Raw genomic sequence first — 20,084 nt, 5'->3', positions numbered from 1 at the left:
AAAACTAATAACTTGGTATTTACACTGGAAGGAAATTTTGTGGCGGACAAGATTCTTTTTGAACTTCATTAGTTTCGTCTTCCATATGTAGGTACCTACTTTTATACAAGCATAAGAAGTTTTTAAGAATCGTGACCCGTTTTCATGTGGCGTGAAGTTATTGGATTAAACTGGTTAGCAACTAGCGTCACAAAAAGTTCTCAAAATATCCATGAAATCCTCCGAATTTAAAAGTGGGCCTGCACATACTTTGCAAGAACAAGGATTATGTGAAGGCACATAGAGAATGGATTTCTGTTCTGTTATTGGATTAAACTGGTTAGCAACTAGCGTCACAAAAAGTTCTCAAAATATCCATGAAATCCTCCGAATTTAAAAGTGGGCCTGCACATACTTTGCAAGAACAAGGATTATGTGAATGCACATAGAGAATGGATTTTGATGTTTTCCTTCAGCGGTCCAACATCCCATTCGTCCTTCCCAAATAGAGTGATGACGCCCAACGTGGGGCTCGAACCCACGACCCTGAGATTAAGAGTCTCATGCTCTACCGACTGAGCTAGCCGGGCACTCTGACGTTTCCCATCGTGGACGGACCCAACCCATTTCTTCTGAAATACTGCAATTCTCTCTGGCACTACAGCATAGTTTCTCTTCACTGTTCATTTCCGTTATTTGCTCTTATTACATGAATAAGAAAGCCGAAAATATGAAAGGAGGGACTTAAAAAGGTCAATTTTTACCCGAATAAAAAAACGAAAGGTAGCTAAAACTAATAACTTGGTATTTACACTGGAAGGAAATTTTGTGGCGGACAAGATTCTTTTTGAACTTCATTAGTTTCGTCTTCCATATGTAGGTACCTACTTTTATACAAGCATAAGAAGTTTTTAAGAATCGTGACCCGTTTTCATGTGGCGTGAAGTTATTGGATTAAACTGGTTAGCAACTAGCGTCACAAAAAGTTCTCAAAATATCCATGAAACCCTCCGAATTTAAAAGTGGGCCTGCACATACTTTGCAAGAACAAGGATTATGTGAAGGCACATAGAGAATGGATTTCTGTTCTGTTATTGGATTAAACTGGTTAGCAACTAGCGTCACAAAAAGTTCTCAAAATATCCATGAAATCCTCCGAATTTAAAAGTGGGCCTGCACATACTTTGCAAGAACAAGGATTATGTGAAGGCACATAGAGAATGGATTTTGATGTTTTCCTTCAGCAGTCCAACATCCCATTCGTCCTTTCCAAATAGAGTGATGACGCCCAACGTGGGGCTCGAACCCACGACCCTGAGATTAAGAGTCTCATGCTCTACCGACTGAGCTAGCCGGGCACTGTGACCCTTTCCCATCGTGGACGGACCCAACCCATTTCTTCTGAAATACTGCAATTCTCTCTGGCACTACAGCATAGTTTCTCTTGACTGTTCATTTTCGTCATTTGCTCTTATTACATGAATACGAAAGCCGATGCCAACCCATTTCTTCTGAAATACTGCAATTCTCTCTGGCACTACAGCATAGTTTCTCTTGGATGGATTTTGATGTTTTCCTTCAGCGGTCCAACATCCCATTCGTCCTTCCCAAATAGAGTGATGACGCCCAACGTGGGGCTCGAACCCACGACCCTGAGATTAAGAGTCTCATGCTCTACCGACTGAGCTAGCCGGGCACTCTGACGTTTCCCATCGTGGACGGACCCAACCCATTTCTTCTGAAATACTGCAATTCTCTCTGGCACTACAGCATAGTTTCTCTTGACTGTTCATTTTCGTTATTTGCTCTTATTACATGAATACGAAAGCCGATGCCAACCCATTTCTTCTGAAATACTGCAATTCTCTCTGGCACTACAGCATAGTTTCTCTTGACTGTTCATTTTCGTTATTTGCTCTTATTACATGAATAAGAAAGCCGAAAATATGGAAGGAGGGACTTAAAAAGGTCAATTTTTACCCGAATAAAAAAACGAAAGGTAGCCAAAACTAATAACTTGGTATTTACACTGGAAGGAAATTTTGTGGCGGACAAGATTCTTTTTGAACTTCATTAGTTTCGTCTTCCATATGTAGGTACCTACTTTTATACAAGCATAAGAAGTTTTTAAGAATCGTGACCCGTTTTCATGTGGCGTGAAGTTATTGGATTAAACTGGTTAGCAACTAGTGTCACAAAAAGTTCTCAAAATATCCATGAAATCCTCCGAATTTAAAAGTGGGCCTGCACATACTTTGCAAGAAGAAGGATTATGTGAATGCACATAGAGAATGGATTTTGATGTTTTCCTTCAGCGGTCCAACATCCCATTCGTCCTTCCCAAATAGAGTGATGACGCCCAACGTGGGGCTCGAACCCACGACCCTGAGATTAAGAGTCTCATGCTCTACCGACTGAGCTAGCCGGGCACTCTGACGTTTTCCATCGTGGACGGACCCAACCCATTTCTTCTGAAATACTGCAATTCTCTCTGGCACTACAGCATAGTTTCTCTTGACTGTTCATTTTCGTTATTTGCTCTTATTACATGAATACGAAAGCCGATGCCAACCCATTTCTTCTGAAATACTGCAATTCTCTCTGGCACTACAGCATAGTTTCTCTTGACTGTTCATTTTCGTTATTTGCTCTTATAACATGAATAAGAAAGCCGAAAATATGAAAGGAGGGACTTAAAAAGGTCAATTTTTACCCGAATAAAAAAACGAAAGGTAGCTAAAACTAATAACTTGGTATTTACACTGGAAGGAAATTTTGTGGCGGACAAGATTCTTTTTGAACTTCATTAGTTTCGTCTTCCATATGTAGGTACCTACTTTTATACAAGCATAAGAAGTTTTTAAGAATCGTGACCCGTTTTCATGTGGCGTGAAGTTATTGGATTAAACTGGTTAGCAACTAGCGTCACAAAAAGTTCTCAAAATATCCATGAAATCCTCCGAATTTAAAAGTGGGCCTGCACATACTTTGCAAGAACAAGGATTATGTGAAGGCACATAGAGAATGGATTTCTGTTCTGTTATTGGATTAAACTGGTTAGCAACTAGCGTCACAAAAAGTTCTCAAAATATCCATGAAATCCTCCGAATTTAAAAGTGGGCCTGCACATACTTTGCAAGAACAAGGATTATGTGAATGCACATAGAGAATGGATTTTGATGTTTTCCTTCAGCGGTCCAACATCCCATTCGTCCTTCCCAAATAGAGTGATGACGCCCAACGTGGGGCTCGAACCCACGACCCTGAGATTAAGAGTCTCATGCTCTACCGACTGAGCTAGCCGGGCACTCTGACGTTTCCCATCGTGGACGGACCCAACCCATTTCTTCTGAAATACTGCAATTCTCTCTGGCACTACAGCATAGTTTCTCTTCACTGTTCATTTCCGTTATTTGCTCTTATTACATGAATAAGAAAGCCGAAAATATGAAAGGAGGGACTTAAAAAGGTCAATTTTTACCCGAATAAAAAAACGAAAGGTAGCTAAAACTAATAACTTGGTATTTACACTGGAAGGAAATTTTGTGGCGGACAAGATTCTTTTTGAACTTCATTAGTTTCGTCTTCCATATGTAGGTACCTACTTTTATACAAGCATAAGAAGTTTTTAAGAATCGTGACCCGTTTTCATGTGGCGTGAAGTTATTGGATTAAACTGGTTAGCAACTAGCGTCACAAAAAGTTCTCAAAATATCCATGAAACCCTCCGAATTTAAAAGTGGGCCTGCACATACTTTGCAAGAACAAGGATTATGTGAAGGCACATAGAGAATGGATTTCTGTTCTGTTATTGGATTAAACTGGTTAGCAACTAGCGTCACAAAAAGTTCTCAAAATATCCATGAAATCCTCCGAATTTAAAAGTGGGCCTGCACATACTTTGCAAGAACAAGGATTATGTGAAGGCACATAGAGAATGGATTTTGATGTTTTCCTTCAGCAGTCCAACATCCCATTCGTCCTTTCCAAATAGAGTGATGACGCCCAACGTGGGGCTCGAACCCACGACCCTGAGATTAAGAGTCTCATGCTCTACCGACTGAGCTAGCCGGGCACTCTGACGTTTCCCATCGTGGACGGACCCAACCCATTTCTTCTGAAATACTGCAATTCTCTCTGGCACTACAGCATAGTTTCTCTTGACTGTTCATTTTCGTTATTTGCTCTTATTACATGAATACGAAAGCCGATGCCAACCCATTTCTTCTGAAATACTGCAATTCTCTCTGGCACTACAGCATAGTTTCTCTTGACTGTTCATTTCCGTTATTTGCTCTTATTACATGAATAAGAAAGCCGAAAATATGAAAGGAGGGACTTAAAAAGGTCAATTTTACCCGAATAAAAAAACGAAAGGTAGCTAAAACTAATAACTTGGTATTTACACTGGAAGGAAATTTTGTGGCGGACAAGATTCTTTTTGAACTTCATTAGTTTCGTCTTCCATATGTAGGTACCTACTTTTATACCAGCATAAGAAGAATCGTGACCCGTTTTCATGTGGCGTGAAGTTATTGGATTAAACTGGTTAGCAACTAGCGTCACAAAAAGTTCTCAAAATATCCATGAAATCCTCCGAATTTAAAAGTGGGCCTGCACATACTTTGCAAGAACAAGGATTATGTGAAGGCACATAGAGAATGGATTAAACTGGTTAGCAACTAGCGTCACAAAAAGTTCTCAAAATATCCATGAAATCCTCCGAATTTAAAAGTGGGCCTGCACATACTTTGCAAGAACAAGGATTATGTGAAGGCACATAGAGAATGGATTTTGATACTTTGCAAGAACCAGGATTATGTGAAGGCACATAGAGAATGGATTTTGATGTTTTCCTTCAGCAGTCTTCGTGGTAGGACCCAACCCATTTCTTCTGAAATACTGCAATTCTCTCTGGCACTACAGCATAGTTTCTCTTCACTGTTCATTTCCGTTTTTTTCTCTTATTACATGAATAAGAAAGCCGAAAATATGAAAGGAGGGACTTAAAAAGGTCAATTTTACCCGAATAAAAAAACGAAAGGTAGCTAAAACTAATAACTTGGTATTTACACTGGAAGGAAATTTTGTGGCGGACAAGATTCTTTTTGAACTTCATTAGTTTCGTCTTCCATATGTAGGTACCTACTTTTATACCAGCATAAGAAATTTTTAAGAATCGTGACCCGTTTTCATGTGGCGTGAAGTTATTGGATTAAACTGGTTAGCAACTAGCGTCACAAAAAGTTCTCAAAATATCCATGAAATCCTCCGAATTTAAAAGTGGGCCTGCATATACTTTGCAAGAACAAGGATTATGTGAAGGCACATAGAGAATGGATTTTGATGCTTTCCTTCAGCAGTCCAACATCCCATTCGTCCTTTCCAAATAGAGTGATGACGCCCAACGTGGGGCTCGAACCCACGACCCTGAGATTAAGAGTCTCATGCTCTACCGACTGAGCTAGCCGGGCACTCTGATGTTTCCCATCGTGGACGGACCCAACCCATTTCTTCTGAAATACTGCAATTCTCTCTGGCACTACAGCATAGTTTCTCTTCACTGTTCATTTCCGTTATTTGCTCTTATTACATGAATAAGAAAGCCGAAAATATGAAAGGAGGGACTTAAAAAGGTCAATTTTACCCGAATAAAAAAACGAAAGGTAGCTAAAACTAATAACTTGGTATTTACACTGGAAGGAAATTTTGTGGCGGACAAGATTCTTTTTGAACTTCATTAGTTTCGTCTTCCATATGTAGGTACCTACTTTTATACCAGCATAAGAAATTTTTAAGAATTGTGACCCGTTTTCATGTGGCGTGAAGTTATTGGATTAAACTGGTTAGCAACTAGCGTCACAAAAAGTTCTCAAAATATCCATGAAATCCTCCGAATTTAAAAGTGGGCCTGCACATACTTTGCAAGAACAATGATTATGTGAAGGCACATAGAGAATGGATTTTGATGTTTTCCTTCAGCAGTCCAACATCCCATTCGTCCTTTCCAAATAGAGTGATGACGCCCAACATGGGGCTCGAACCCACGACCTTGAGATTAAGAGTCTCATGCTCTACCGACTGAGCTAGCCGGGCACTCTGGCGTTTCCCATCGTGGACGGACCCAACCCATTTCTTCTGAAATACTGCAATTCTCTCTGGCACTACAGCATAGTTTCTCTTGACTGTTCATTTTCGTTATTTGCTCTTATTACATGAATACGAAAGCCGATGCCAACCCATTTCTTCTGAAATACTGCAATTAAACTGGCACCACAGCATAGTTTCTCTTCTCTGTTCATTTCCGTTATTTGCTCATATTACATGAATAAGAAAGCCGAAAATATGAAAGGAGGGGCTTAAAAAGGTCAATTTTACCCGAATAAAAAAACGAAAGGTAGCTAAAACTAATAACTTGGTATTTACACTGGAAGGAAATTTTGTGGCGGACAAGATTCTTTTTGAACTTCATTAGTTTCGTCTTCCATATGTAGGTACCTACTTTTATACAAGCATAAGAAGTTTTTAAGAATCGTGACCCGTTTTCATGTGGCGTGAAGTTATTGGATTAAACTGGTTAGCAACTAGCGTCACAAAAAGTTCTCAAAATATCCATGAAACCCTCCGAATTTAAAAGTGGGCCTGCACATACTTTGCAAGAACAAGGATTATGTGAAGGCACATAGAGAATGGATTTCTGTTCTGTTATTGGATTAAACTGGTTAGCAACTAGCGTCACAAAAAGTTCTCAAAATATCCATGAAATCCTCCGAATTTAAAAGTGGGCCTGCACATACTTTGCAAGAACAAGGATTATGTCAAGGCACATAGAGAATGGATTTTGATGTTTTCCTTCAGCAGTCCAACATCCCATTCGTCCTTTCCAAATAGAGTGATGACGCCCAACGTGGGGCTCGAACCCACGACCCTGAGATTAAGAGTCTCATGCTCTACCGACTGAGCTAGCCGGGCACTCTGACGTTTCCCATCGTGGACGGACCCAACCCATTTCTTCTGAAATACTGCAATTCTCTCTGGCACTACAGCATAGTTTCTCTTGACTGTTCATTTTCGTTATTTGCTCTTATTACATGAATACGAAAGCCGATGCCAACCCATTTCTTCTGAAATACTGCAATTCTCTCTGGCACTACAGCATAGTTTCTCTTGACTGTTCATTTCCGTTATTTGCTCTTATTACATGAATAAGAAAGCCGAAAATATGAAAGGAGGGACTTAAAAAGGTCAATTTTACCCGAATAAAAAAACGAAAGGTAGCTAAAACTAATAACTTGGTATTTACACTGGAAGGAAATTTTGTGGCGGACAAGATTCTTTTTGAACTTCATTAGTTTCGTCTTCCATATGTAGGTACCTACTTTTATACCAGCATAAGAAGAATCGTGACCCGTTTTCATGTGGCGTGAAGTTATTGGATTAAACTGGTTAGCAACTAGCGTCACAAAAAGTTCTCAAAATATCCATGAAATCCTCCGAATTTAAAAGTGGGCCTGCACATACTTTGCAAGAACAAGGATTATGTGAAGGCACATAGAGAATGGATTAAACTGGTTAGCAACTAGCGTCACAAAAAGTTCTCAAAATATCCATGAAATCCTCCGAATTTAAAAGTGGGCCTGCACATACTTTGCAAGAACAAGGATTATGTGAAGGCACATAGAGAATGGATTTTGATACTTTGCAAGAACCAGGATTATGTGAAGGCACATAGAGAATGGATTTTGATGTTTTCCTTCAGCAGTCTTCGTGGTAGGACCCAACCCATTTCTTCTGAAATACTGCAATTCTCTCTGGCACTACAGCATAGTTTCTCTTCACTGTTCATTTCCGTTTTTTTCTCTTATTACATGAATAAGAAAGCCGAAAATATGAAAGGAGGGACTTAAAAAGGTCAATTTTACCCGAATAAAAAAACGAAAGGTAGCTAAAACTAATAACTTGGTATTTACACTGGAAGGAAATTTTGTGGCGGACAAGATTCTTTTTGAACTTCATTAGTTTCGTCTTCCATATGTAGGTACCTACTTTTATACCAGCATAAGAAATTTTTAAGAATCGTGACCCGTTTTCATGTGGCGTGAAGTTATTGGATTAAACTGGTTAGCAACTAGCGTCACAAAAAGTTCTCAAAATATCCATGAAATCCTCCGAATTTAAAAGTGGGCCTGCATATACTTTGCAAGAACAAGGATTATGTGAAGGCACATAGAGAATGGATTTTGATGCTTTCCTTCAGCAGTCCAACATCCCATTCGTCCTTTCCAAATAGAGTGATGACGCCCAACGTGGGGCTCGAACCCACGACCCTGAGATTAAGAGTCTCATGCTCTACCGACTGAGCTAGCCGGGCACTCTGATGTTTCCCATCGTGGACGGACCCAACCCATTTCTTCTGAAATACTGCAATTCTCTCTGGCACTACAGCATAGTTTCTCTTCACTGTTCATTTCCGTTATTTGCTCTTATTACATGAATAAGAAAGCCGAAAATATGAAAGGAGGGACTTAAAAAGGTCAATTTTACCCGAATAAAAAAACGAAAGGTAGCTAAAACTAATAACTTGGTATTTACACTGGAAGGAAATTTTGTGGCGGACAAGATTCTTTTTGAACTTCATTAGTTTCGTCTTCCATATGTAGGTACCTACTTTTATACCAGCATAAGAAATTTTTAAGAATTGTGACCCGTTTTCATGTGGCGTGAAGTTATTGGATTAAACTGGTTAGCAACTAGCGTCACAAAAAGTTCTCAAAATATCCATGAAATCCTCCGAATTTAAAAGTGGGCCTGCACATACTTTGCAAGAACAAGGATTATGTGAAGGCACATAGAGAATGGATTTTGATGTTTTCCTTCAGCAGTCCAACATCCCATTCGTCCTTTCCAAATAGAGTGATGACGCCCAACATGGGGCTCGAACCCACGACCTTGAGATTAAGAGTCTCATGCTCTACCGACTGAGCTAGCCGGGCACTCTGGCGTTTCCCATCGTGGACGGACCCAACCCATTTCTTCTGAAATACTGCAATTCTCTCTGGCACTACAGCATAGTTTCTCTTGACTGTTCATTTTCGTTATTTGCTCTTATTACATGAATACGAAAGCCGATGCCAACCCATTTCTTCTGAAATACTGCAATTAAACTGGCACCACAGCATAGTTTCTCTTCTCTGTTCATTTCCGTTATTTGCTCTTATTACATGAATACGAAAGCCGATGCCAACCCATTTCTTCTGAAATACTGCAATTCTCTCTGGCACTACAGCATAGTTTCTCTTCACTGTTCATTTCCGTTATTTGCACTTATTACATGAATAAGAAAGCCGATGCCAACCCATTTCTTCTGAAATACTGCAATTCTCTCTGGCACTACAGCATAGTTTCTCTTCACTGTTCATTTCCGTTATTTGCTCTTATTACATGAATAAGAAAGCCGAAAATATGAAAGGAGGGACTTAAAAAGGTCAATTTTACGCGAATAAAAAAACGAAAGGTAGCTAAAACTAATAACTTGGTATTTACACTGGAAGGAAATTTTGTGGCGGACAAGATTCTTTTTGAACTTCATTAGTTTCGTCTTCCATATGTAGGTACCTACTTTTATACCAGCATAAGAAATTTTTAAGAATCGTGACCCGTTTTCATGTGGCGTGAAGTTATTGGATTAAACTGGTTAGCAACTAGCGTCACAAAAAGTTCTGAAAATATCCATGAAATCCTCCGAATTTAAAAGTGGGCCTGCACATACTTTGCAAGAACAAGGATTATGTGAAGGCACATAGAGAATGGATTTTGATGTTTTCCTTCAGCAGTCCAACATCCCATTCGTCCTTTCCAAATAGAGTGATGACGCCCAACGTGGGGCTCGAACCCACGACCCTGAGATTAAGAGTCTCATGCTCTACCGACTGAGCTAGCCGGGCACTCTGACGTTTCCCATCGTGGACGGACCCAACCCATTTCTTCTGAAATACTGCAATTCTCTCTGGCACTACAGCATAGTTTCTCTTGACTGTTCATTTTCGTTATTTGCTCTTATTACATGAATACGAAAGCCGATGCCAACCCATTTCTTCTGAAATACTGCAATTCTCTCTGGCACCACAGCATAGTTTCTCTTCACTGTTCATTTCCGTTATTTGCTCTTATTACATGAATACGAAAGCCGGAAATATGAAAGGAGGGACTTAAAAAGGTCAATTTTACCCGAATAAAAAAACGAAAGGTAGCTAAAACTAATAACTTGGTATTTACACTGGAAGGAAATTTTGTGGCGGACAAGATTCTTTTTGAACTTCATTAGTTTCGTCTTCCATATGTAGGTACCTACTTTTATACCAGCATAAGAAATTTTTAAGAATCGTGACCCGTTTTCATGTGGCGTGAAGTTATTGGATTAAACTGGTTAGCAACTAGCGTCACAAAAAGTTCTCAAAATATCCATGAAATCCTCCGAATTTAAAAGTGGGCCTGCATATACTTTGCAAGAACAAGGATTATGTGAAGGCACATAGAGAATGGATTTTGATGCTTTCCTTCAGCAGTCCAACATCCCATTCGTCCTTTCCAAATAGAGTGATGACGCCCAACGTGGGGCTCGAACCCACGACCCTGAGATTAAGAGTCTCATGCTCTACCGACTGAGCTAGCCGGGCACTCTGACGTTTCCCATCGTGGACGGACCCAACCCATTTCTTCTGAAATACTGCAATTCTCTCTGGCACTACAGCATAGTTTCTCTTGACTGTTCATTTTCGTTATTTGCTCTTATTACATGAATACGAAAGCCGATGCCAACCCATTTCTTCTGAAATACTGCAATTCTCTCTGGCACCACAGCATAGTTTCTCTTCACTGTTCATTTCCGTTATTTGCTCTTATTACATGAATACGAAAGCCGGAAATATGAAAGGAGGGACTTAAAAAGGTCAATTTTACCCGAATAAAAAAACGAAAGGTAGCTAAAACTAATAACTTGGTATTTACACTGGAAGGAAATTTTGTGGCGGACAAGATTCTTTTTGAACTTCATTAGTTTCGTCTTCCATATGTAGGTACCTACTTTTATACCAGCATAAGAAATTTTTAAAAATCGTGACCCGTTTTCATGTGGCGTGAAGTTATTGGATTAAACTGGTTAGCAACTAGCGTCACAAAAAGTTCTCAAAATATCCATGAAATCCTCCGAATTTAAAAGTGGGCCTGCACATACTTTGCAAGAACAAGGATTATGTGAAGGCACATAGAGAATGGATTTTGATGTTTTCCTTGAGCAGTCCAACATCCCATTCGTCCTTTCCAAATAGAGTGATGACGCCCAACGTGGGGCTCAAACCCACGACCTTGAGATTAAGAGTCTTATGCTCTACCGACTGAGCTAGCCGGGCACTCTGGCGTTTCCCATCGTGGACGGACCCAACCCATTTCTTCTGAAATACTGCAATTCTCTCTGGCACTACAGCATAGTTTCTCTTGACTGTTCATTTTCGTTATTTGCTCTTATTACATGAATACGAAAGCCGATGCCAACCCATTTCTTCTGAAATACTGCAATTCTCTCTGGCACTACAGCATAGTTTCTCTTCACTGTTCATTTCCGTTATTTGCTCTTATTACATGAATAAGAAAGCCAAAAATATGAAAGGAGGGACTTAAAAAGGTCAATTTTACCCGAATAAAAAAACGAAAGGTAGCTAAAACTAATAACTTGGTATTTACACTGGAAGGAAATTTTGTGGCGGACAAGATTCTTTTTGAACTTCATTAGTTTCGTCTTCCTTTTTCCCGAATAAAAAAACGAAAGGTAGCTAAAACTAATAACTTGGTATTTACACTGGAAGGAAATTTTGTGGCGGACAAGATTCTTTTTGAACTTCATTAGTTTCGTCTTCCATAGGTAGGTACCTACTTTTATACCAGCATAAGAAATTTTTAAGAATCGTGACCCGTTTTCATGTGGCGTGAAGTTATTGGATTAAACTGGTTAGCAACTAGCGTCACAAAAAGTTCTCAAAATATCCATGAAATCCTCCGAATTTAAAAGTGGGCCTGCACATACTTTGCAAGAACAAGGATCATGTGAAGGCACATAGAGAATGGATTTTGATGTTTTCCTTCAGCAGTCCAACATCCCATTCGTCCTTTCCAAATAGAGTGATGACGCCCAACGTGGGGCTCGAATCCACGACCCTGAGATTAAGAGTCTCATGCTCTACCGACTGAGCTAGCCGGGCACTCTGACGTGTCCCATCGTGGACGGACCCAACCCATTTCTTCTGAAATACTGCAATTCTCTCTGGCACTACAGCATAGTTTCTCTTGACTGTTCATTTCCGTTATTTGCTCTTATTACATGAATAAGAAAGCCGAAAATATGAAAGGAGGGACTTAAAAAGGTCAATTTTACCCGAATAAAAAAACGAAAGGTAGCTAAAACTAATAACTTGGTATTTACACTGGAAGGAAATTTTGTGGCGGACAAGATTCTTTTTGAACTTCATTAGTTTCGTCTTCCATATGTAGGTACCTACTTTTATACCAGCATAAGAAATTTTTAAGAATCGTGACCCGTTTTCATGTGGCGTGAAGTTATTGGATTAAACTGGTTAGCAACTAGCGTCACAAAAAGTTCTCAAAATATCCATGAAATCCTCCGAATTTAAAAGTGGGCCTGCACATACTTTGCAAGAACAAGGATTATGTGAAGTGACATAGAGAATGGATTTTGATGTTTTCCTTCAGCAGTCCAACATCCCATTCGTCCTTTCCAAATAGAGTGATGACGCCCATCGTGGGGCTCGAACCCACGACCCTGAGATTAAGAGTCTCATGCTCTACCGACTGAGCTAGCCGGGCACTCTGACGTGTCCCATCGTGGACGGACCCAACCCATTTCTTCTGAAATACTGCAATTCTCTCTGGCACTACAGCATAGTTTCTCTTGACTGTTCATTTTCGTTATTTGCTCTTATTACATGAATACGAAAGCCGATGCCAACCCATTTCTTCTGAAATACTGCAATTCTCTCTGGCACTACAGCATAGTTTCTCTTCACTGTTCATTTCCGTTATTTGCTCTTATTACATGAATAAGAAAGCCAAAAATATGAAAGGAGGGACTTAAAAAGGTCAATTTTACCCGAATAAAAAAACGAAAGGTAGCTAAAACTAATAACTTGGTATTTACACTGGAAGGAAATTTTGTGGCGGACAAGATTCTTTTTGAACTTCATTAGTTTCGTCTTCCTTTTTTTTTTTTAAGAGTCTCATGCTCTACCGACTGAGCTAGCCGGGCACTCTGACGTTTCCCATCGTGGACGGACCCAACCCATTTCTTCTGAAATACTGCAATTCTCTCTGGCACTACAGCATAGTTTCTCTTGACTGTTCATTTTCGTTATTTGCTCTTATTACATGAATACGAAAGCCGATGCCAACCCATTTCTTCTGAAATACTGCAATTCTCTCTGGCACTACAGCATAGTTTCTCTTCACTGTTCATTTCCGTTATTTGCTCTTATTACATGAATAAGAAAGCCAAAAATATGAAAGGAGGGACTTAAAAAGGTCAATTTTACCCGAATAAAAAAACGAAAGGTAGCTAAAACTAATAACTTGGTATTTACACTGGAAGGAAATTTTGTGGCGGACAAGATTCTTTTTGAACTTCATTAGTTTCGTCTTCCTTTTTCCCGAATAAAAAAACGAAAGGTAGCTAAAACTAATAACTTTGTATTTACACTGGAAGGAAATTTTGTGGCGGACAAGATTCTTTTTGAACTTCATTAGTTTCGTCTTCCATATGTAGGTACCTACTTTTATACCAGCATAAGAAATTTTTAAGAATCGTGACCCGTTTTCATGTGGCGTGAAGTTATTGGATTAAACTGGTTAGCAACTAGCGTCACAAAAAGTTCTCAAAATATCCATGAAATCCTCCGAATTTAAAAGTGGGCCTGCACATACTTTGCAAGAACAAGGATCATGTGAAGGCACATAGAGAATGGATTTTGATGTTTTCCTTCAGCAGTCCAACATCCCATTCGTCCTTTCCAAATAGAGTGATGACGCCCAACGTGGGGCTCGAATCCACGACCCTGAGATTAAGAGTCTCATGCTCTACCGACTGAGCTAGCCGGGCACTCTGACGTGTCCCATCGTGGACGGACCCAACCCATTTCTTCTGAAATACTGCAATTCTCTCTGGCACTACAGCATAGTTTCTCTTGACTGTTCATTTCCGTTATTTGCTCTTATTACATGAATAAGAAAGCCGAAAATATGAAAGGAGGGACTTAAAAAGGTCAATTTTACCCGAATAAAAAAACGAAAGGTAGCTAAAACTAATAACTTGGTATTTACACTGGAAGGAAATTTTGTGGCGGACAAGATTCTTTTTGAACTTCATTAGTTTCGTCTTCCATATGTAGGTACCTACTTTTATACCAGCATAAGAAATTTTTAAGAATCGTGACCCGTTTTCATGTGGCGTGAAGTTATTGGATTAAACTGGTTAGCAACTAGCGTCACAAAAAGTTCTCAAAATATCCATGAAATCCTCCGAATTTAAAAGTGGGCCTGCACATACTTTGCAAGAACAAGGATTATGTGAAGGGACATAGAGAATGGATTTTGATGTTTTCCTTCAGCAGTCCAACATCCCATTCGTCCTTTCCAAATAGAGTGATGACGCCCAACGTGGGGCTCGAACCCACGACCCTGAGATAAAGAGTCTCATGCTCTACCGACTGAGCTAGCCGGGCACTCTGACGTGTCCCATCGTGGACGGACCCAACCCATTTCTTCTGAAATACTGCAATTCTCTCTGGCACTACAGCATAGTTTCTCTTGACTGTTCATTTCCGTTATTTACTCTTATTACATGAATAAGAAAGCCGAAAATATGAAAGGAGGGACTTAAAAAGGTCAATTTTACCCGAATAAAAAAACGAAAGGTAGCTAAAACTAATAACTTGGTATTTACACTGGAAGGAAATTTTGTGGCGGACAAGATTCTTTTTGAACTTCATTAGTTTCGTCTTCCATATGTAGGTACCTACTTTTATACCAGCATAAGAAATTTTTAAGAATCGTGACCCGTTTTCATGTGGCGTGAAGTTATTGGATTAAACTGGTTAGCAACTAGCGTCACAAAAAGTTCTCAAAATATCCATGAAATCCTCCGAATTTAAAAGTGGGCCTGCACATACTTTGCAAGAACAAGGATTATGTGAAGGGACATAGAGAATGGATTTTGATGTTTTCCTTCAGCAGTCCAACATCCCATTCGTCCTTTCCAAATAGAGTGATGACGCCCAACGTGGGGCTCGAACCCACGACCCTGAGATTAAGAGTCTCATGCTCTACCGACTAAGCTAGCCGGGCACTCTGACGTTTCCCATCGTGGACGGACCCAACCCATTTCTTCTGAAATACTGCAATTCTCTCTGGCACTACAGCATAGTTTCTCTTGACTGTTCATTTTCGTTATTTGCTCTTATTACATGAATACGAAAGCCGATGCCAACCCATTTCTTCTGAAATACTGCATCTCTCTCTGGCACTACAGCATAGTTTCTCTTCACTGTTCATTTCCGTTATTTGCTCTTATTACATGAATACGAAAGCCGGAAATATGAAAGGAGGGACTTAAAAAGGTCAATTTTACCCGAATAAAAAAACGAAAGGTAGCTAAAACTAATAACTTGGTATTTACACTGGAAGGAAATTTTGTGGCGGACAAGATTCTTTTTGAACTTCATTAGTTTCGTCTTCCATATGTAGGTACCTACTTTTATACCAGCATAAGAAATTTTTAAGAATCGTGACCCGTTTTCATGTGGCGTGAAGTTATTGGATTAAACTGGTTAGCAACTAGCGTCACAAAAAGTTCTCAAAATATCCATGAAACCCTCCGAATTTCAAAGTGGGCCTGCACATACTTTGCAAGAACAAGGATTGTGTGAAGGCACATAGAGAATGGATTTTGATGTTTTCCTTGAGCAGTCCAACATCCCTTTCCTGCCTTCCAAATAGAGTATTGACGCCCAACGTGGGGCTAGAACCCACTACTCTGACATGTCCCATTGTGGACGGACCCAACCCATTTCTTCTGAAATACTGCAATTCTCTCTGGCACTACAGCATAGTTTCTCTTGACTGTTCATTTTCGTTATTTGCTCTTATTACATGAATACGAAAGCCGATGCCAACCCATTTCTTCTGAAATACTGCATCTCTCTCTGGCACTACAGCATAGTTTCTCTTCACTGTCCATTTCCGTTATTTGCTCTTATTACATGAATACGAAAGCCGGAAATATGAAAGGAGGGACTTAAAAAGGTCAATTTTACCCGAATAAAAAAACGAAAGGTAGCTAAAACTAATAACTTGGTATTTACACTGGAAGGAAATTTTGTGGCGGACAAGATTCTTTTTGAACTTCATTAGTTTCGTCTTCCATATGTAGGTACCTACTTTTATACCAGCATAAGAAATTTTTAAGAATCGTGACCCGTTTTCATGTGGCGTGAAGTTATTGGATTAAACTGGTTAGCAACTAGCGTCACAAAAAGTTCTCAAAATATCCATGAAATCCTCCGAATTTAAAAGTGGGCCTGCACATACTTTGCAAGAACAAGGATTATGTGAAGGCACATAGAGAATGGATTTTGATGTTTTCCTTCAGCAGTCCAACATCCCATTCGTCCTTTCCAAATAGAGTGATGACGCCCAACGTGGGGCTCGAACCCACGACCCTGAGATTAAGAGTCTCATGCTCTACCGACTGAGCTAGCCGGGCACTCTGACGTTTCCCATCGTGGACGGACCCAACCCATTTCTTCTGAAATACTGCAATTCTCTCTGGCACTACAGCATAGTTTCTCTTGACTGTTCATTTTCGTTATTTGCTCTTATTACATGAATACGAAAGCCGATGCCAACCCATTTCTTCTGAAATACTGCAATTCTCTCTGGCACTACAGCATAGTTTCTCTTGACTGTTCATTTTCGTTATTTGCTCTTATTACATGAATACGAAAGCCGATGCCAACCCATTTCTTCTGAAATACTGCATCTCTCTCTGGCACTACAGCATAGTTTCTCTTCACTGTTCATTTCCGTTATTTGCTCTTATTACATGAATACGAAAGCCGGAAATATGAAAGGAGGGACTTAAAAAGGTCAATTTTACCCGAATAAAAAAACGAAAGGTAGCTAAAACTAATAACTTGGTATTTACACTGGAAGGAAATTTTGTGGCGGACAAGATTCTTTTTGAACTTCATTAGTTTCGTCTTCCATATGTAGGTACCTACTTTTATACCAGCATAAGAAATTTTTAAGAATCGTGACCCGTTTTCATGTGGCGTGAAGTTATTGGATTAAACTGGTTAGCAACTAGCGTCACAAAAAGTTCTCAAAATATCCATGAAATCCTCCGAATTTAAAAGTGGGCCTGCACATACTTTGCAAGAACAAGGATTATGTGAAGGGACATAGAGAATGGATTTTGATGTTTTCCTTCAGCAGTCCAACATCCCATTCGTCCTTTCCAAATAGAGTGATGACGCCCAACGTGGGGCTCGAACCCACGACCCTGAGATTAAGAGTCTCATGCTCTACCGACTGAGCTAGCCGGGCACTCTGACGTTTCCCATCGTGGACGGACCCAACCCATTTCTTCTGAAATACTGCAATTCTCTCTGGCACTACAGCATAGTTTCTCTTGACTGTTCATTTTCGTTATTTGCTCTTATTACATGAATACGAAAGCCGATGCCAACCCATTTCTTCTGAAATACTGCAATTCTCTCTGGCACTACAGCATAGTTTCTCTTCACTGTTCATTTCCGTTATTTGCTCTTATTACATGAATAAGAAAGCCGAAAATATGAAAGGAGGGACTTAAAAAGGTCAATTTTACCCGAAAAAAAAAATGAAAGGTAGCTAAAACTAATAACTTGGTATTTACACTGGAAGGAAATTTTGTGGCGGACAAGATTCTTTTTGAACTTCATTAGTTTCGTCTTCCATATGTAGGTACCTACTTTTATACCAGCATAAGAAGGGTTTAAGAGTCGTGACCCGTTTTCATGTGGCGTGAAGTTATTGGATTAAACTGGTTAGCAACTAGCGTCACAAAAAGTTCTCAAAATATCCATGAAACCCTCCGAATTTCAAAGTGGGCCTGCACATACTTTGCAAGAACAAGGATTGTGTGAAGGCACATAGAGAATGGATTTTGATGTTTTCCTTGAGCAGTCCAACATCCCTTTCCTGCCTTCCAAATAGAGTATTGACGCCCAACGTGGGGCTAGAACCCACTACTCTGACATGTCCCATTGTGGACGGACCCAACCCATTTCTTCTGAAATACTGCAATTCTCTCTGGCACTACAGCATAGTTTCTCTTGACTGTTCATTTTCGTTATTTGCTCTTATTACATGAATACGAAAGCCGATGCCAACCCATTTCTTCTGAAATACTGCATCTCTCTCTGGCACTACAGCATAGTTTCTCTTCACTGTTCATTTCCGTTATTTGCTCTTATTACATGAATACGAAAGCCGGAAATATGAAAGGAGGGACTTAAAAAGGTCAATTTTACCCGAATAAAAAAACGAAAGGTAGCTAAAACTAATAACTTGGTATTTACACTGGAAGGAAATTTTGTGGCGGACAAGATTCTTTTTGAACTTCATTAGTTTCGTCTTCCATATGTAGGTACCTACTTTTATACCAGCATAAGAAATTTTTAAGAATCGTGACCCGTTTTCATGTGGCGTGAAGTTATTGGATTAAACTGGTTAGCAACTAGCGTCACAAAAAGTTCTCAAAATATCCATGAAATCCTCCGAATTTAAAAGTGGGCCTGCACATACTTTGCAAGAACAAGGATTATGTGAAGGCACATAGAGAATGGATTTTGATGTTTTCCTTCAGCAGTCCAACATCCCATTCGTCCTTTCCAAATAGAGTGATGACGCCCAACGTGGGGCTCGAACCCACGACCCTGAGATTAAGAGTCTCATGCTCTACCGACTGAGCTAGCCGGGCACTCTGACGTTTCCCATCGTGGACGGACCCAACCCATTTCTTCTGAAATACTGCAATTCTCTCTGGCACTACAGCATAGTTTCTCTTGACTGTTCATTTTCGTTATTTGCTCTTATTACATGAATACGAAAGCCGATGCCAACCCATTTCTTCTGAAATACTGCAATTCTCTCTGGCACTACAGCATAGTTTCTCTTGACTGTTCATTTTCGTTATTTGCTCTTATTACATGAATACGAAAGCCGATGCCAACCCATTTCTTCTGAAATACTGCAATTCTCTCTGGCACCACAGCATAGTTTCTCTTCTCTGTTCATTTCCGTTATTTGCTCTCATTACATGAATACGAAAGCGGGAAATATGAAAGGAGGGACTTAAAAAGGTCAATTTTACCCGTATAAAAAAACGAAAGGTAGCTAAAACTAATAACTTGGTATTTACACTGGAAGGAAATTTTGTGGCGGACAAGATTCTTTTTGAACTTCATTAGTTTCGTCTTCCATATGTAGGTACCTACTTTTATACAAGCATAAGAAGTTTTTAAGAATCGTGACCCGTTTTCATGTGGCGTGAAGTTATTGGATTAAACTGGTTAGCAACTAGCGTCACAAAAAGTTCTCAAAATATCCATGAAATCCTCCGAATTTAAAAGTGGGCCTGCACATACTTTGCAAGAACAAGGATTATGTGAAGGCACATAGAGAATGGATTTTGATGTTTTCCTTCAGCAGTCCAACATCCCATTCGTCCTTTCCAAATAGAGTGATGACGCCCAACGTGGGGCTCGAACCCACGACCCTGAGATTAAGAGTCTCATGCTCTACCGACTGAGCTAGCCGGGCACTCTGACGTTTCCCATCGTGGACGGACCCAACCCATTTCTTCTGAAATACTGCAATTCTCTCTGGCACTACAGCATAGTTTCTCTTGACTGTTCATTTTCGTTATTTGCTCTTATTACATGAATACGAAAGCCGATGCCAACCCATTTCTTCTGAAATACTGCATCTCTCTCTGGCACTAC

At 39.8% G+C, this 20,084-nt stretch overlaps 23 non-coding genes across 23 annotated transcripts; all 23 read right to left on the bottom strand.

Moving 5' to 3' along the window:
* Nucleotides 1-496: 496 nt before the first annotated feature.
* On the bottom strand, nt 497-569 carry trnak-cuu (transfer RNA lysine (anticodon CUU)). Its single transcript has one exon. It is a non-coding gene; the product is annotated as a tRNA-Lys (tRNA).
* A 695-nt stretch (nt 570-1,264) lies between these two features.
* trnak-cuu (transfer RNA lysine (anticodon CUU)) lies at nt 1,265-1,337 on the bottom strand. The gene has a single exon. It is a non-coding gene; the product is annotated as a tRNA-Lys (tRNA).
* Nucleotides 1,338-1,602: 265 nt separating this feature from the next.
* On the bottom strand, nt 1,603-1,675 carry trnak-cuu (transfer RNA lysine (anticodon CUU)). Its single transcript has one exon. It is a non-coding gene; the product is annotated as a tRNA-Lys (tRNA).
* A 660-nt stretch (nt 1,676-2,335) lies between these two features.
* On the bottom strand, nt 2,336-2,408 carry trnak-cuu (transfer RNA lysine (anticodon CUU)). The gene has a single exon. It is a non-coding gene; the product is annotated as a tRNA-Lys (tRNA).
* An 805-nt stretch (nt 2,409-3,213) lies between these two features.
* On the bottom strand, nt 3,214-3,286 carry trnak-cuu (transfer RNA lysine (anticodon CUU)). Its single transcript has one exon. It is a non-coding gene; the product is annotated as a tRNA-Lys (tRNA).
* A 695-nt stretch (nt 3,287-3,981) lies between these two features.
* trnak-cuu (transfer RNA lysine (anticodon CUU)) lies at nt 3,982-4,054 on the bottom strand. Its single transcript has one exon. It is a non-coding gene; the product is annotated as a tRNA-Lys (tRNA).
* A 1,326-nt stretch (nt 4,055-5,380) lies between these two features.
* trnak-cuu (transfer RNA lysine (anticodon CUU)) lies at nt 5,381-5,453 on the bottom strand. Its single transcript has one exon. It is a non-coding gene; the product is annotated as a tRNA-Lys (tRNA).
* A 549-nt stretch (nt 5,454-6,002) lies between these two features.
* Nucleotides 6,003-6,075, bottom strand: trnak-cuu (transfer RNA lysine (anticodon CUU)). The gene has a single exon. It is a non-coding gene; the product is annotated as a tRNA-Lys (tRNA).
* Nucleotides 6,076-6,878: 803 nt separating this feature from the next.
* trnak-cuu (transfer RNA lysine (anticodon CUU)) lies at nt 6,879-6,951 on the bottom strand. Its single transcript has one exon. It is a non-coding gene; the product is annotated as a tRNA-Lys (tRNA).
* A 1,326-nt stretch (nt 6,952-8,277) lies between these two features.
* On the bottom strand, nt 8,278-8,350 carry trnak-cuu (transfer RNA lysine (anticodon CUU)). Its single transcript has one exon. It is a non-coding gene; the product is annotated as a tRNA-Lys (tRNA).
* Nucleotides 8,351-8,899: 549 nt separating this feature from the next.
* Nucleotides 8,900-8,972, bottom strand: trnak-cuu (transfer RNA lysine (anticodon CUU)). Its single transcript has one exon. It is a non-coding gene; the product is annotated as a tRNA-Lys (tRNA).
* Nucleotides 8,973-9,850: 878 nt separating this feature from the next.
* On the bottom strand, nt 9,851-9,923 carry trnak-cuu (transfer RNA lysine (anticodon CUU)). The gene has a single exon. It is a non-coding gene; the product is annotated as a tRNA-Lys (tRNA).
* A 659-nt stretch (nt 9,924-10,582) lies between these two features.
* Nucleotides 10,583-10,655, bottom strand: trnak-cuu (transfer RNA lysine (anticodon CUU)). Its single transcript has one exon. It is a non-coding gene; the product is annotated as a tRNA-Lys (tRNA).
* Nucleotides 10,656-11,314: 659 nt separating this feature from the next.
* trnak-cuu (transfer RNA lysine (anticodon CUU)) lies at nt 11,315-11,387 on the bottom strand. Its single transcript has one exon. It is a non-coding gene; the product is annotated as a tRNA-Lys (tRNA).
* A 773-nt stretch (nt 11,388-12,160) lies between these two features.
* On the bottom strand, nt 12,161-12,233 carry trnak-cuu (transfer RNA lysine (anticodon CUU)). Its single transcript has one exon. It is a non-coding gene; the product is annotated as a tRNA-Lys (tRNA).
* Nucleotides 12,234-12,782: 549 nt separating this feature from the next.
* On the bottom strand, nt 12,783-12,855 carry trnak-cuu (transfer RNA lysine (anticodon CUU)). Its single transcript has one exon. It is a non-coding gene; the product is annotated as a tRNA-Lys (tRNA).
* A 1,212-nt stretch (nt 12,856-14,067) lies between these two features.
* On the bottom strand, nt 14,068-14,140 carry trnak-cuu (transfer RNA lysine (anticodon CUU)). The gene has a single exon. It is a non-coding gene; the product is annotated as a tRNA-Lys (tRNA).
* Nucleotides 14,141-14,689: 549 nt separating this feature from the next.
* trnak-cuu (transfer RNA lysine (anticodon CUU)) lies at nt 14,690-14,762 on the bottom strand. Its single transcript has one exon. It is a non-coding gene; the product is annotated as a tRNA-Lys (tRNA).
* Nucleotides 14,763-15,311: 549 nt separating this feature from the next.
* Nucleotides 15,312-15,384, bottom strand: trnak-cuu (transfer RNA lysine (anticodon CUU)). The gene has a single exon. It is a non-coding gene; the product is annotated as a tRNA-Lys (tRNA).
* A 1,344-nt stretch (nt 15,385-16,728) lies between these two features.
* Nucleotides 16,729-16,801, bottom strand: trnak-cuu (transfer RNA lysine (anticodon CUU)). Its single transcript has one exon. It is a non-coding gene; the product is annotated as a tRNA-Lys (tRNA).
* Nucleotides 16,802-17,570: 769 nt separating this feature from the next.
* trnak-cuu (transfer RNA lysine (anticodon CUU)) lies at nt 17,571-17,643 on the bottom strand. Its single transcript has one exon. It is a non-coding gene; the product is annotated as a tRNA-Lys (tRNA).
* A 1,344-nt stretch (nt 17,644-18,987) lies between these two features.
* trnak-cuu (transfer RNA lysine (anticodon CUU)) lies at nt 18,988-19,060 on the bottom strand. The gene has a single exon. It is a non-coding gene; the product is annotated as a tRNA-Lys (tRNA).
* A 769-nt stretch (nt 19,061-19,829) lies between these two features.
* trnak-cuu (transfer RNA lysine (anticodon CUU)) lies at nt 19,830-19,902 on the bottom strand. Its single transcript has one exon. It is a non-coding gene; the product is annotated as a tRNA-Lys (tRNA).
* Between the last annotated feature and the right edge of the window lie 182 nt (nt 19,903-20,084).

The sequence above is a fragment of the Gasterosteus aculeatus genome, chromosome 11 (genome assembly GCF_964276395.1).
Source record: "Gasterosteus aculeatus chromosome 11, fGasAcu3.hap1.1, whole genome shotgun sequence".
Classification (NCBI taxonomy): domain Eukaryota; kingdom Metazoa; phylum Chordata; class Actinopteri; order Perciformes; family Gasterosteidae; genus Gasterosteus; species Gasterosteus aculeatus.
This window is presented reverse-complemented; position numbering and strand designations above follow the sequence as displayed.